The sequence below is a fragment of the Giraffa tippelskirchi genome, chromosome X, assembly GCF_054371585.1.
Source record: "Giraffa tippelskirchi isolate mGirTip1 chromosome X, T2T-mGirTip1v1.2.pri, whole genome shotgun sequence".
NCBI lineage: Eukaryota > Metazoa > Chordata > Mammalia > Artiodactyla > Giraffidae > Giraffa > Giraffa tippelskirchi.
In genome coordinates, this window is record NC_137289.1 from 34,033,370 (window position 1) to 34,047,379 (window position 14,010).

The window sequence follows — 14,010 nt, forward strand, 5'->3', positions numbered from 1 at the left end:
CTAAGATCCCGTATGCCACATGGCGTGGCCAAAAACAAACAACAACAACAAAAAAGACAAACAAACCTCCAAAACAAATGAATAACATCTATGTGAGGGAAAGGAGGTAAAAACTGGTGCTGCGTTTCTAAAGCTGGCTTGATGCCAGCAGAGGGATTCACAAACCCCAATGTGCATCTCCCTATGACAGCAGGGCCTACAGATGAGTGCTCACAGCTGTGGGCCTTTCCTGGGATTCCCCTCCCTTCCCCTGTCTCTCTTCACCCCAACCCTGGAGGCAGGGGGAAGGGGAGCTCTAGTTTTAGCTGCTGTTATTGTCCAGCTGGAACTCAAAGAAGTCTGCTTAGCAGAGGCTGGCCATTTTGATTCCTAGACTTTATCTCTTGGAAGGAATAAGACAGTGCAGGTCAGGAGGAAAGGGCAGAGTGATTTTACAATGAGTGGAATTAGGAAGGCTCCTCCCTGAGGCCCCCGCCCCCGCCCCTGCCTGCCCTCTAGGGAATAGTCTTGTTTCCATGATCAACAACTGCCATCCGGAAAGTATTTGGGGCACTTTTCACCTTTGGAAAAAAAAAACAAAGGGGAGACTTCTTTCCTTACACCTTAATGATGATACTCAAACAAAGCCACCTGGCCTGAGGGATGTCTAGACCTCTACCTGGATCTGAAAAATGTCCTTTTTTTTTTTTTTCCCCTCAGAATGCCAAGGCAATGCTACTGACTGAGGCAGAAGCAGTCAGTTCCTGAAGGGCCGGGCCCCCAAAGCAAAATGATGGCAAGGAGTTAAAGATGCAATGAACTCAAGGTAACGTTCCCATCCTCTCCCATGACCTCGTGAGCTGAGAACCCAGCAGTGTTTGTATTTCTGGACCAGCGGGTGAGTTGGCTGTGCTGGGGAAACAGAACTCTAGTCCTCCTGAGACTAGATGCCATGTCAACCAAGAAATGCTGAACTAGGCAGAACACCTGAAACTCACGTAGCATTTCCTGGCAGGTGTGATGAGAATAATCTACACTTTCTCATGCTGGGGCTTTGCACCTGCTCTGCCATGGGCTCAGCGAGCTGCTGGGGCTTTCTTCCCAGTCTGTCTGAGCGGCATGGCCAGTCTGAGGTGGCCAAAGGTCCACGGCTGCTGAATGTTCTCTGCTCCTCATTTCAGTCTGCGGGCTTCAAGCCTTCTATTGTCAGGCTGCCAGCGACCAAAGAAAGCCAGGGCTCCCAACAGTCTGGTTTTCCAAAGATTTTTTTTTTTCCCCTTCCAACTGAGTTAACCATTCCCTGGCCAAAGCCACTCTCGTGCCCATTTCTGAGCTTGCGTGCTACTGTTTTTTGTTTTTTTTTTTCCAACTGAGGCCCAGCGTTCCCAAATCTCAAGGTTAGGTTTCATTCTCTGTCATCCTGAACTGAAAAAAAAACCCTAACTGATTACCTAGCATCTAGGAACAAGCCCCTGGAGCCCTGGTGGATAAAGCATGGGCCTGAAGGAGAGACCTGATTTCCTAGCCCCCGAGCCACTTGCTAGCTAAGTGAATGCTGGGCAAGTAACTCACCCTCTCTGTGCCTCATGCCTCATTTCCTCACCTAGAAACTAGGGATACTAACTCTACTTACTTAACAAGGTGGGTGAAGAGGATGGAATGGGACGATACATGGCCTCGTCCATATGACGAATAAATGGTAGTTATTATCACACTATTTTCATTTCTTATTTCCGGGGGAAGACGTCCCTGTGGTTACCTCCTCCAGACATATTTTGTCCCCATCCTTATGCCAGATCTAGATCTGTTCCTTCATATCACGTTTACTGAAATCAACATACAAGTATGAATGCTATGATGCTGATTCATCAAGCACAAAGTGGTGGGAGGCTGTTGTGAAGAGGGGGTGTCCATCAAGACTGTTTTTCTCTGTCCTTTTAGCATATTTACTTATCTTGAAATGGTAACAGGTGTTGGAGCTGAGATACACAGAACAGGAGAGCTAAGGCCGGGGGTGGGAGATAGTGCGTTATCAGAGCAAGGATTGCAGGCAGCTTGAGGCAGGGGACAAAGCCGAGGTTTCCTTAGGTCAGCAGGAAAAGACAGGCTGTTCTTACCTTCGGCACAGGGCAGGGATGAGCACACAGGCTTGGGGCTCACCCAGCAGCAGCTAAGGTTCAATTCTGTACTCACAAGGGAGTGGGAACTCGGAAGCCAGCCCTGAACTTTATTCATTTTAAAACAAGTATCAAGTGCCTGCAATATGAGGTTATGTGCTGTGGGGACAAACAGATGTGTAAGACACACGTCTCAAAGGCAAGGAGCTCAGTCTGGAAGGAATCATGAACACAGAAGATTATGACACAAGGAAGCATGTGACATGGGCCTGCAAGCTGTAGAGAGGGAGCTATGGGCGTTCAGAACCGGGAAAGTCTTTCCTCTTGAGAAGGTGAGAGAAGGTTTCAGGAGGGAAGGGTGGAGGCGTACAGCAATGGTGGAGAGATGGTAGAAGGTGGGGCACGTGGAGAAATGCTATGGAAACTAAACCAGCTGGACCAGAGTGCACACACAGGCTAAGTGTATTATTTAAAGGGGGTTGAAAAGTGAAAATCATATATGGAATTTGAAAGATGGTAACAATAACCCTATTTGCGAGACAGAATAAGAGACACAGATGCATAGAACAATTTTATGGACTCTGAGGGAGAAGGTGAGGGTGGGACGTTCTGGGAGAATAGCATTGAAACATGTATATTATCATATGTGAAACAGAACACCATTCCTTGTTCGATGCATGAGACAAGGGCTCAGGGCTGGGGCAATGGGATGACCCAGAGGGATGGGATGGGGAGGGAGGTGGGTGGGGGGTCCAGGAAGGGGAACTCATGTAAACCCATGGCTGATTCATGTCAATGTATGGCAAAAACTATTACAATATTGTAAAGTAATTAGCCCCCAACTAAAATAAATAAATTTATAAAATAAAAAAAAATTAAAAAAAAAAGAAAAGTGAAAATCAAAGTGTTAGTTGCTCGGTTGTGTCTGACTCTTTGCAACCCCATGGATGGTAGCCTGTCAGGTTCCTCTGTCCATGGGATTCTCCAGGCAAGAACACTGGAGTGGGTTGCCATTTTCTTCTCCAGGGGAATCTTCCCCACCCAGCAATTGAACCCAGGTCTCCTGCATTGGCAGGCAGATTCTTTACCATCTGAGCCAGCAGGGAAGCCCTAAGAATGCTGGAGTGGGTAGCCATTTCCTTCTCCAGGAGATCTTGCCAGCCCAGGGATTGAACCTGGGTCTCCCCTATCACAGGCAGATTTTTTTTTTAACCATCTGAGCCATCAGGGAAACCCCTAAAAGGGGCTGTTCAACCACAAAGCTTCTGGAACAAAATATGTCCTTGGGGGTGGGGGTAGTGACAGTGAAGACAGCATCTATAGTTATTGATAGAGCACACTTTTAGTTAACTTGGATTCTCCTACCCCCAAATGCCCTCCGAAGTGGTTTGGAACACCCTCATTTGTGGTTTTACAGAGGCAAAACACCTGTCTTGATGCATCACAACAGGACCGCTGTTTAAGGGGCAGGAAAAGTGAACTCATTTATCAAATGAAATCAACAGATATGTGCTGTTGTAAGTCAAAAGAGCGCTTCCCAGGTGACTCAGCAGTAAAGAATCCGCCTGCCTATGCAGGAGATGCAGATTCAATCCCTGGGCTGGGAATATCACCTGGAGTAGGAAATGGCAACCCACTCTAGTATTCTTGCCTGGAAAATCTCAAGGACAGAAAAGCCTGGTGGGCTACAGTCCATAGGGTCACAAAAGAGTCCGACATGAATTAGCGACTAAACAACAACTTGAGAAGAGCCAGCCACCAGGAGGCACATCTCAGGTGAGATGGAGGTGGATGCTCCAGGCATAGGTGACAGGAATGTGAAATACACTTATTCTTCAGGGGGATGGAGGAGAGGGGCTAAGGAGATCATTTTGATTGAACTGGAGGCTGGAACAGGCAGAGGTTCAAAGAAAAAGTCCTGTTTTGTTTAGCTCAGGCAAAATCTGACAACTTGTATTTGCCAACGTTGAAAGATTGGGAGATCTCAAAGGAAAATATGGATTTTAGGCTGCCTTGAAAAACGGGCCCACATTTCTAAATGGCATCTACCCTTCGGAGAAGGGGAACTCACTGCAGCCTCCCCTGGCCCACTTTGTTCCATGCTGTGATTCGTATTTAGATGCGGATCACATTTTGTAAGCACAGTGCAGTTAGCTCTCCAGAATGCTTCTGAAAGCCAGGACTGCTCAGAGTGCATTTGCAAGCTTATTCTTTAGGAGGTGAGCGTTAAATTATCCGGGTTTCCCTACTTTCTCTTTTTTCCGTTACTTCCAAGTTCCTGCCAGCATCTGACTGTGCAACTCCTGATAGAGGAGGCCTCGGTGCAATGAGGGTGGCAAAGTTGGTAAGGGCAGCCTGCCGGGCCAAGGGGCCCAGCCTTTATTCTCTCAGGGCAATAAAGGACACAATGCAGGCAGATCTTAAGAAAATTCATCTGGCAGAAGTCCATAGGCTGGGCTGGAGGAGGTGAAAATGAATATTGACCCTGGTGATGCAAGTTACTCAGTTACTGAGTGTGTGGACTTGGGTAGGCTACGGAACCTCTTAGTGACTCACTTTTCTCCTCTGTAAAATGGGCTTGATAAGAACAGTACGGTCTGCTGCCAGGATTAAAATGAGATAATGAGCATACAGCAGGTAGCACAGTGCCTGGTTGGTACATCAGTGCCCAATGCTTATGATCATTTTTAGAATGAATCCTGAGATCAATTGGAAGATTACTGCAGTAGTCGATGTATGAGCTGATAAGGTCCTAGAGGAGGGAAGGGACAGTGACAAAGACCAACGTGGGAGTGTTAGGAATGAAGACCCAACTGGGTTCAAGTCTGACTGGGGGAAGGGGAAGAGAGACAACTTCTGGGTCTGCAGCCTGGCTAAGTGGGGAATGACCACACTGAAATAGAGAACCCTGGGAAGACAGTTTCAGGGGAGGGAGAGGTCAGTTTGATATATACTTCAAGGTGACCCTGGAGAGGTGGCAGCCAAATAGCAGTGTCCAGCAAGCAATGAGATGTGCGGGAGCAGGGCTGGGGAAATATGGCTCAGGGTTAAGGAAATATGGCTAAGGGCCGAGGATGTGGGTTATGAACATGAGGAACCCAGAGAGGGGAGAGGGACCCTGGAGGGAATGGATGAAGCTCTGTGCCCAGTTCAGCACCTCGGTTTGAACAGCTGGGGCCTCTCTTGACCCAGAGACTGTGCATATTCTGCTTAGTCAGCTGTGCCACTTGGATACCACCTTTGTCCTTCATCTTATGTGCTTTCAGTTCAAATGCTGACCTGGCCTAATCCTGCTTGCCTTGTGAGCCCTGATGGGGTCAAAGTCCCCTGTGTAGAAAGTGACAGGCTAACACTTGGTTTTATGTTTGATGAAACGGAGACACTTAATATGGACTGTAGGGAGGGGGGGGAGGTCAGGCAGAATTGTGGAGGACCCAGCTTGTGGCTGGCGCCTCCCTCCTGATCTTCTCAGAAGGTCCACCATGTTCCAAAGGTCTACCTTCTCAGCTGCTCCGTGGATTTTCCCGGCAGCTTCTCTCTCTTTTTCCACGTGAACTGTTCAGAGAACCATTTGCTCAGGACTCCCTGTTCCTCATGGAGGCAAGTCAATCTCCATCTACTTGTTTCCCTTCTACTTGTTCTCTCAATACACTAAGTGCTGCCAGCCTCTTCAGTCCCAAGCTCTGGGTTAGGTGTAGGAGAGACAAAGGTGGCAAGGCTGGGTGTACCTGGAAGAGCTTGAGCTGAAATGTGCTGAAGTGTGGCCAAGGGCATTTCAGGCACAGTGGTCTTGGGGGCCACGAGGGCACACAAGGTGGGGGGCACCTCATTGTATGTGTGCACAGGGCTGACTCACCCCCTTCCCACCAGCAGCCATCCCATCAGAACATGCACATGCATAATTTTATTTACCTCTCCAGTCTCTAGCATGCCAGCCAGAAGCCAGGGTAAGAGAAAGAAAAAGGAATAAAATGAGTGTAAGCACGGTGAAGGAAGGGCTCAGCTGGTTAAACAAGACTTCCGATTACTGTCATTAGCACTTGAAAGAGTTCCAACACGATGTGGCACTAAACGGACGGATTGTGTGTGTATGTGTGTGTCTGGATAAAGCAGATATATTAGAAGAACGAGACATTCAGACAAAGTGGCCAGTCAGTGTGGGGATGAGGAAATTCCCTGTCCAGCTGGTTATCTAATGGACACCTGATGTTGATTTGCTTCCTGATGGACAGTGTAAGGAGGAAAGCCAATGGAATGGAAATGTTACCATTAAGTGTGCTCAGGTCAGAGGAGCCTGGCTGCCCTGCAAAGCTCTCTCCTTATACATTCAGCTGGCAAACCTTGCCTGCTCCCCAGGGGGAGGTGGGGGGAGATTTAGGAATGCCCTCTCTTCTTGGAGAAGTTGGATTGAGTACTTTGCAGGAACAAACAACCACAATAGAATTTAGGGCTAGCCTGCTGTTTCTAGGTTCCTTATCCTCCAAACTGAAGATGTATTTTGAGCTGGGATCAGGAAGTTGTAAACTGGACAGTGATCACCAGCTGCAAGGCTTCCATACCCTCAGGTAGTGCTCAGATATGCTCCGTTACTGCAGCGACATCTAATGGCCAGAGAAAGCAATGCATGCTGCTGCTAAGTCGCTTCAGTCGTGTCCGACTCTTTGCGACCCTATAGACGGCAGCCCACCAGGCTCCGCCGTCCCTAGGATTCTCCAGGCAAGAACACTGGAGTGGGTTGCCATTTCCTTCTCCAGTGCATGAAAGGGAAAAGTAAAAGTGAAGTCGCTCAGTCGTGTCTGACTCTTAGCGACCCCATGGACTGTAGCCTACCAGGCTCCTCCATCCATGGGATTTTCCAGGTAAGAGTACTGGAGTGGGGTGCCATTGCCTTCTCCGAAAGCAATGCATATTTGCATTTAAAAGCAGCCTGTGGTTCTGCCCCGGGAGGTTAATTTTTTTTTAACTAGGTTGTCATATATGGAATTTAGAAAGATGGTAACGATGACCCTATACACGAGACAGCAAAAGAGACACAGATATAAAGAACAGACTTTTGGACTCTGTGGGAGAAGGCGAGGGTGGGATGATTTGAGAGAATAGCATTGAAACATGTATATTATCATATGTGAAATGGATCACCAGTCCAGGTTCAATGCATGAGACAGGGCGCTCAGGGCTGGTGCACTGGGAGGACCCTGAGGGATGGGATTGGGGGGGAGGTGGGAGGGGGCTTCAGGATGGGGGGCACATGTACACCCGTGGCTGATTCATGTCAATATATGGCAGAAACCACTACAATACTGTAAAGTAATTAGCCTCCAATTAAAATAAATAAATGTAGGTTGGACAGGGTATTATTGTTTATTGTTGTTGGTTAGTCGCTAAGTCGTGTCAGACTCTTTTACAATCCCATGGACTGTAGCCCATCAGGCTCCCCTGTCCATGGAATTTCCCAGGCAAGAATACTAGAGTGGGTTATCATTTCCTTCTCCAGGGAATCTTCCAGATCCAGGAATTGAATCCGTGTCTCCTGCACTGCAGGCCCCATTATTGCTTATTAACTCCTGTAAAATAACATTTTGACTGCAACCCTAAGAATTCACTTCCTGAATCTTTGGATGACATTTATGTTGTCATTCATAACTGGATGTTAATCATATTTTATGAAAACCAAGCAATTGCCTCTTTGAATTTTTTTCTTACAACCATCATGACTTTGCACTATTTAAAAGCTTCTTGTTGGAGATCTGTGTATACATTATGAAGAAGGTTTCTATCAAAGGGAAAAGATGATCAAATTTTCCCCCAAATATCCACTTCTGGGCTTCTGGTGGCTCATGGTAAAGAATCCACCTGCCAATACAGGACATGAGGGTTCGATCCCTGGGTCGGGAAGATCCCCTGGAGAAGGAAATGGCAACCCACTTCTTGCCTGGAAAATCCCATGGACAGAGGAGCCTGGCGGGCTACAGTCCATGGGGTCACAGAGTCAGACATGACTTAGCAACTAAGTGACAACAACCCACTTCCACTATATAGTAAATTGTTGTGGTAAATATATATTCTAGAGTAGAATGGTGGTGGTGGCTGGATTTCCCCATAAGAGGTCACTGTTCTAGCTCTTGGGTGAAGAAAGGAATGCTAAAAGTTTACAGAGAAGATTGAAACCTCTATTCCCATATTTAGATGTCATTGAATTTCATCTGAAACCCTTTGTGATACTGTGATTTATAATAAGAAATACAGACTTGATCTTCGTCCCCATTTCTGGCACAGAGCTCCTATAATATTAACTTGACATTTCCTAAGTGATGAGAGCAATAAAGGTGCGTTGGTATTCATAACAAACCCCTTTCAGTCACACCTGTGTTTATGTTAATACAGTGACTTTTGGAAAGTGTCAAAATGGATGGAGTCTGGCTGCCAGTAATCCAGTGAATAAACTAGTTTCCTGAGTTCTGTGAGCCACTCTAGCAAGTTAATTGGATCCAAGGACGGGGCTGTGTGAACCTCTAATTTATACTTCAGAAGCTCGGGTGACAACCTAGACTTGAGATCGGCATCTGAAGTGGGGGCCAGTCTTGTGGGACTGAGCCCTTAACCCATGGAATCTGATGCTGTCTCTGAGAGTGTCTGAATTGAGTGGAATTGTAGGACTCCCATGTGCTATTGGAGACTTGCTTGGTATGCGGGAAAAAAAAACCCCACACTGGAGTTGGTCCTAGAATCTAACCCCTTTTCACTGACTACCCCAAACCCTGGGCTTCCCAGGTGGTACTAGTGGTAAAGAATCTGCATGCCAACGCAGGAGACACGAGAGACATGGGTTCAATCCCTGGGTCGGGAAGATCTCCTGGAGAAGGGAATGGCACCCCACTCTAGTATTCTTGCCTGGATAATTCCATGGACAGAGGAGCCTGGAGGGCTACAGTCCATGGGGTCTCAAAGAATCAGACACGACTGACTGACTGAGCACATACATCCTAACCTCTAGGTCCTGGGTTTGGGAAGGCTTGCTCTAGGGAAGAAGTGAGCTCATGAAACCTTGAACTCTGCATAAGAAACACTAAATTTTTTTTTTAATAAATGTATTTATTTTAGTTGGGGGCTAATTACTTTACAATATTGTAGTAGTTTTTGCCATACATTGACATGAATCAGCCATGGGTTTACATGTGTTCCCCTTCCTGGACCCCCCTCCCCCCTCCCTCCCCATCCCATCCCCTCGGGTCATCCCATTGCCCCGGCCCTGAGCATTTGTCTCATGCATCAAACATGGAATGGTGTTCCGTTTCACATATGATAATATACATGTTTCAATGCTATTCTCCCAGAACGTCCCACCCTCACCTTCTCCCTCAGAGTCCATAAGACTGTTCTATGCATCTGTGTCTCTTATTCTGTCTCGCACATAGGGTTTTCATTACCATCTTTCAAATTCCATATATATGCATTAGTATACTGTATTGGTGTTTTTCTTTCTGGCTTACTTCACTCTGTATAATGGGCTCCAGCTTCATCCATCTCAATAGAACCGATTCAAATGTATTTTTTTTAATGGCTGAGTAATATTCCATTGTGTATATGTACCACAGCTTCCTTATCCATTCGTCTGCTGATGGACATCTAGGTTGCTTCCATGTCCTGGCTATTGTAAACAGTGCTGCGATGAACACTGGGGTACACGCGTCTCTTTCAATTCTGGTTTCCTCAGTGTGTATGCCCAGCAGTGGGATTGCTGGGTCATATGGCAGTTCTATTCCCAGTTTTTTAAGGAATCTCCACACTGTTCTCCATAGTGGCTGTACTAGTTTGCATTCCCACCAACAGTGTAAGAGGGTTCCCTTAAGAAACACTAAATTTTAAGAGGTTCCAGAAAGTGCTGGGTAGATGCCTCTGGCTTTACTATTTCAAAAAGTGATCCTCAAGGCATGGAAGCCAGTGATATAAGTAGCCTTAGTCTCATCCATCTTTTGATGGCCAACCAGCGAGAGCTAATTTTCACTCCTGACAGGAAAAGGAATTCTGAGGGCCAGGATATTAAAAAATGAATAAAAAGTTTGTAGTATATCATACTTCTTTCCCACCCTGGATTTTTTAAAGAAGCTATCTTTTTTAGAAAGACCACACTTGGGCCACCTGATGTGAAGAACAGACACATTGGAAAAGACCCCAATGCTGGGAAAGATTGAAGGCAGGAGGAGGAATGGGATGACAGAGGATGAGATGGTTGGATGGCATCACTGACTCAATGGACATGAGTTTGAGTAAGCTACAGGAGTTGGTGATGGACAGGGAAGCCTGGTGTGCTGCTGTTCATGGGGTTGCAAAGAGTCAGACACAACTGAGAGACTGAACTGAACTGAATAATTATCATATGAAGAAATCAACTTTTCTAAGAATTGACCATATGAAGTTGCCCTTTGGGTATGTCAAAAAAAAAGGCTGTTGGCAGTGTCATATGGTTCAGTGTAAAAAAAGAAGACTGAAACTAAAGGGGAGATATACTGTATTCCTCAATAAAGACAGAATATTTTATGTAAATTATTCCAAGTATATAAGTTTAACATAAGTCCAGTCATAATCACAAGGTAGTTCTAAAGTTCATCAGAAACAACGAATGACTGAGAATAATCAAGGGAAGGTTGAAGGGTGTTGAGGGGGTAGATGCCTTGCCAGACATTAAAAGCTATTATAAAGCTTTAGGGATTGAAATAGTGTGGCACTGGCACAAGGACAGGCTGACAAATCTACAGTTCAGGATACACAGCCCTGAGACAGACCCTATAACATATATACATCTAGGATGGGCTAAAAGTTACAGAACAAAATAGTGGGGAAAAGAGATTATTCCAAAAATGGTGCTTAAACAATTGGTAAGTTATTTTTGTTTTTAAAGTCAGGTGATTACCTCACATCACACCATAGGTAAATTCTAAATACATTAAAGTGATAAGTGTAACAATTACAATAAAAATATTTAAAGAAATATATCAGTGAATAGTCATATGATTGTGGGATGGGGTAGGTCTTTTACACAGAAGAGCAAAGTTAAAAACCCCAGAATAGTAACATGTATATATAATTGCATAAAAATTGTAAAATATGTGCAATAACAGCATAAATGGCATTAGAAGCCAAATGTCAAATGCATGCAGTAAATGACAAAGGGTTAATATCTTTAACATATAAAGACTTCTTACCAGTTAGTGAAAAAAAAAAGCTAAATAGTCTAGAAAAATAGGCAATGGGCACAGATGGAAAATTTACAAAGAAATACTAATGACAAATTGAGATATGAAAAACATGCAATTTGCTTATAATCAGTGAAATTCAAATTAAAGCAACATAACAACATTTTTCAGCTATTAAGTTCACAAGGATTTAGAAAGTGAAACCACCCTACTCACTGCTGTTGCAGACATCAACTAACAGCCTTTCTGGGGTGTAAACTTCATTAAGACCTTAGACTTGTTTTTATTTTGTGGCCTGTATTTCTAGGAATACAGCTAAACAGTGTCATTACAGATGTGGAAAAAATACAAGGGCTTTCACTGCAGTATTATTGTACTGAAGAATTAGAAACAGCCTAAACATTTAAACATGGAGAAATTGTTATTTATGGTTCGATGGAAGCAGAGATTGAAATTATACTGCCACAAACCAAGGAACACTTAGGGCTACCAGAAGCTGAGAGAGACAAGGAAGATTCCTCTCCTAGAGCCTTCGAAAAGGGCATGGCCCTGCCAACATCTTGGTAGTAAACTTCTAGGCTCCAAAACTTTGAGAGAATAAATCTGTTTTTTTTTTTTAATTATGGCACACCCAAAAGAAGTTGTGCTACACACACACACACACACACACACACACACATATAATGGAATATTACTCAGCCATAAAAGGAATGAATTTGAGTCAGTGGTAGTGAGATGGATGAACCTAGAGCCTGTCCTACAGAGTGAAGTAAGTCAAAAAGGGAAAAACAAATATTGTATATTAAAGCATATATATGGAATCTAGAAAAATGGTACTGATGAACCCAAATGCAGGGAAGGAATGAAGATACAGATGTAGAGAACAGACTTGTGGATGCAGCAGCGGAAGGAGAGGGCGGGATGAATTGAGAAAAGTGGCACTGACATATATACACTATCATGTGTAAAACAGATAGATAGTGTGAAGCTGCTGTATAATACAGGGAGCCCAGCCTGGTGCTCTGTGACGACTTAAAAGGTACAGGACATGGGGGGAAGCTCAAGACGGAGGGGAGATATATATATATATATATATATATATATATATATACACACACATATATATATACACGTATATATTTATGATTCATTCACGATATTGTACGGCAGAAACCAACACACATTGTAAAGCAATTATCCTCTAGTTAAAAAAATATTAAAATGGAAAATAATTATGGCACATCCAAATGGTAGAATATTATGTGATAATTGGAAAAGATGTTCTTAATACTTGATGGCCTGAGGCAATATCCATTATATAATAAGTGATAAAATCAGATAATTTTTCATTTATTATATAATTTTTACATACAGTAGGAATGCAATTTTATGAAAAAATAACTTTCCATATACATATATATTTATATTTATGCATACACATCTGCATATACATATGAACACACAGAGGTAAAACTATTAATCACTATAATGCATAGCTATTGGGCTTATAGGTAATTCTTTTCTTTGTCATGCTTTTTTGTATTCCTCAAGTTTTCTATAATCTATGTGCATTCCTTTTTTTTTTAATTGTGGTAAAACACACATAACAGAAAACTTGACCATTTTAACCATTTTGAAGTGTATGTATTACATTATTCTTAAAATGAGGGATAACAGTTTTTATCAATAAGCATACACTAGGCAGGCTCTCAGCTTGCATCGACATGACAATTACAATAATGTGACAATTTCAAAAATTTGTTTGGACAAAGGACAGGAAAGGAACATAATCCAGAGATGAAAAGTTTGATGGACTAGAGCAGCAGAATTGGGTGTAACTGTGATGTGTGTTGTCCTGAAGACAGTTTTTCTTTATAAGTTGAGATAAATACTTGCAGGCTTTTTGGTGCTGAGGAAAGTGAGGCCTGGCTCAGCCAAAAAAGGCACATGGGGAAGCGGGGGGCCACTGAGACAATAGAGGGAGAAGTTACAGACATGAGGAAAAACAAACTCAGCCGGGGCTGATCATTTAAAATTGGAGTCAACTGGCCCTAAATGAATATCCAAGCAGGTCTTCAGGATACATCAACTGTATAAATCCAGATTTGCCCAGAAAAGTCCAGGAAGGCAGGTAAGCCTTTTGATGTGGAGTCTGAGGGGAGGCTAGTAGAGAAGGAGCATGGTTCAGGGCAGATGCAAAGCCCCATTTTTGAGTTTACCCCCCAACTGTGTAAACCTGCCTGTAATCCTCATCCTTACTTGGACCACTCTGATGATTTTTCTTCAATCAGAATTGGCTGATTCTAGGCTCAATTACTCACTATGAGACCTTGGCTATCAGGCTTTTGCCTCTGTGGTCTGTAGAGAAACTGAGTTTTCCTAGGTCGCAATTAGGAAAATGCAGGGCCAAGCCCACTAAGACACCGACTCATTTCAAATGCAGTTACTTCTTCAGCAGGGGAATCAGGGACTACTGGCCCCTTGTTAGTGACAGTTACTGGCTTAGTTTGGTTCTTTCCAGGCTGTTACACTGAAGTAAGAACAGGCTGTTAAGGCCAGAGTGACATGTCCTCACTGTGGAGGCCACCTTGATGTAACGGGCAGTGGCAGCTGTGAAGTAAGGGAAGAAAAGTGGGCCTCACCTGTAGGTCTACTTCTCTGTAGACCTAAGAGAGCAGAGGGTGGGAATGGGGAGGCGGCGTGGGCTCATGCCCATTGCC

At 44.2% G+C, this 14,010-nt stretch overlaps 1 protein-coding gene across 1 annotated transcript in view; it reads right to left on the minus strand.

Annotated features, from left to right (window-relative positions):
• SLC25A43 (solute carrier family 25 member 43) overlaps positions 1-14,010 on the minus strand; it is a 42,921-nt gene that overhangs the window by 14,887 nt on the left and 14,024 nt on the right. The window lies entirely within an intron of this gene.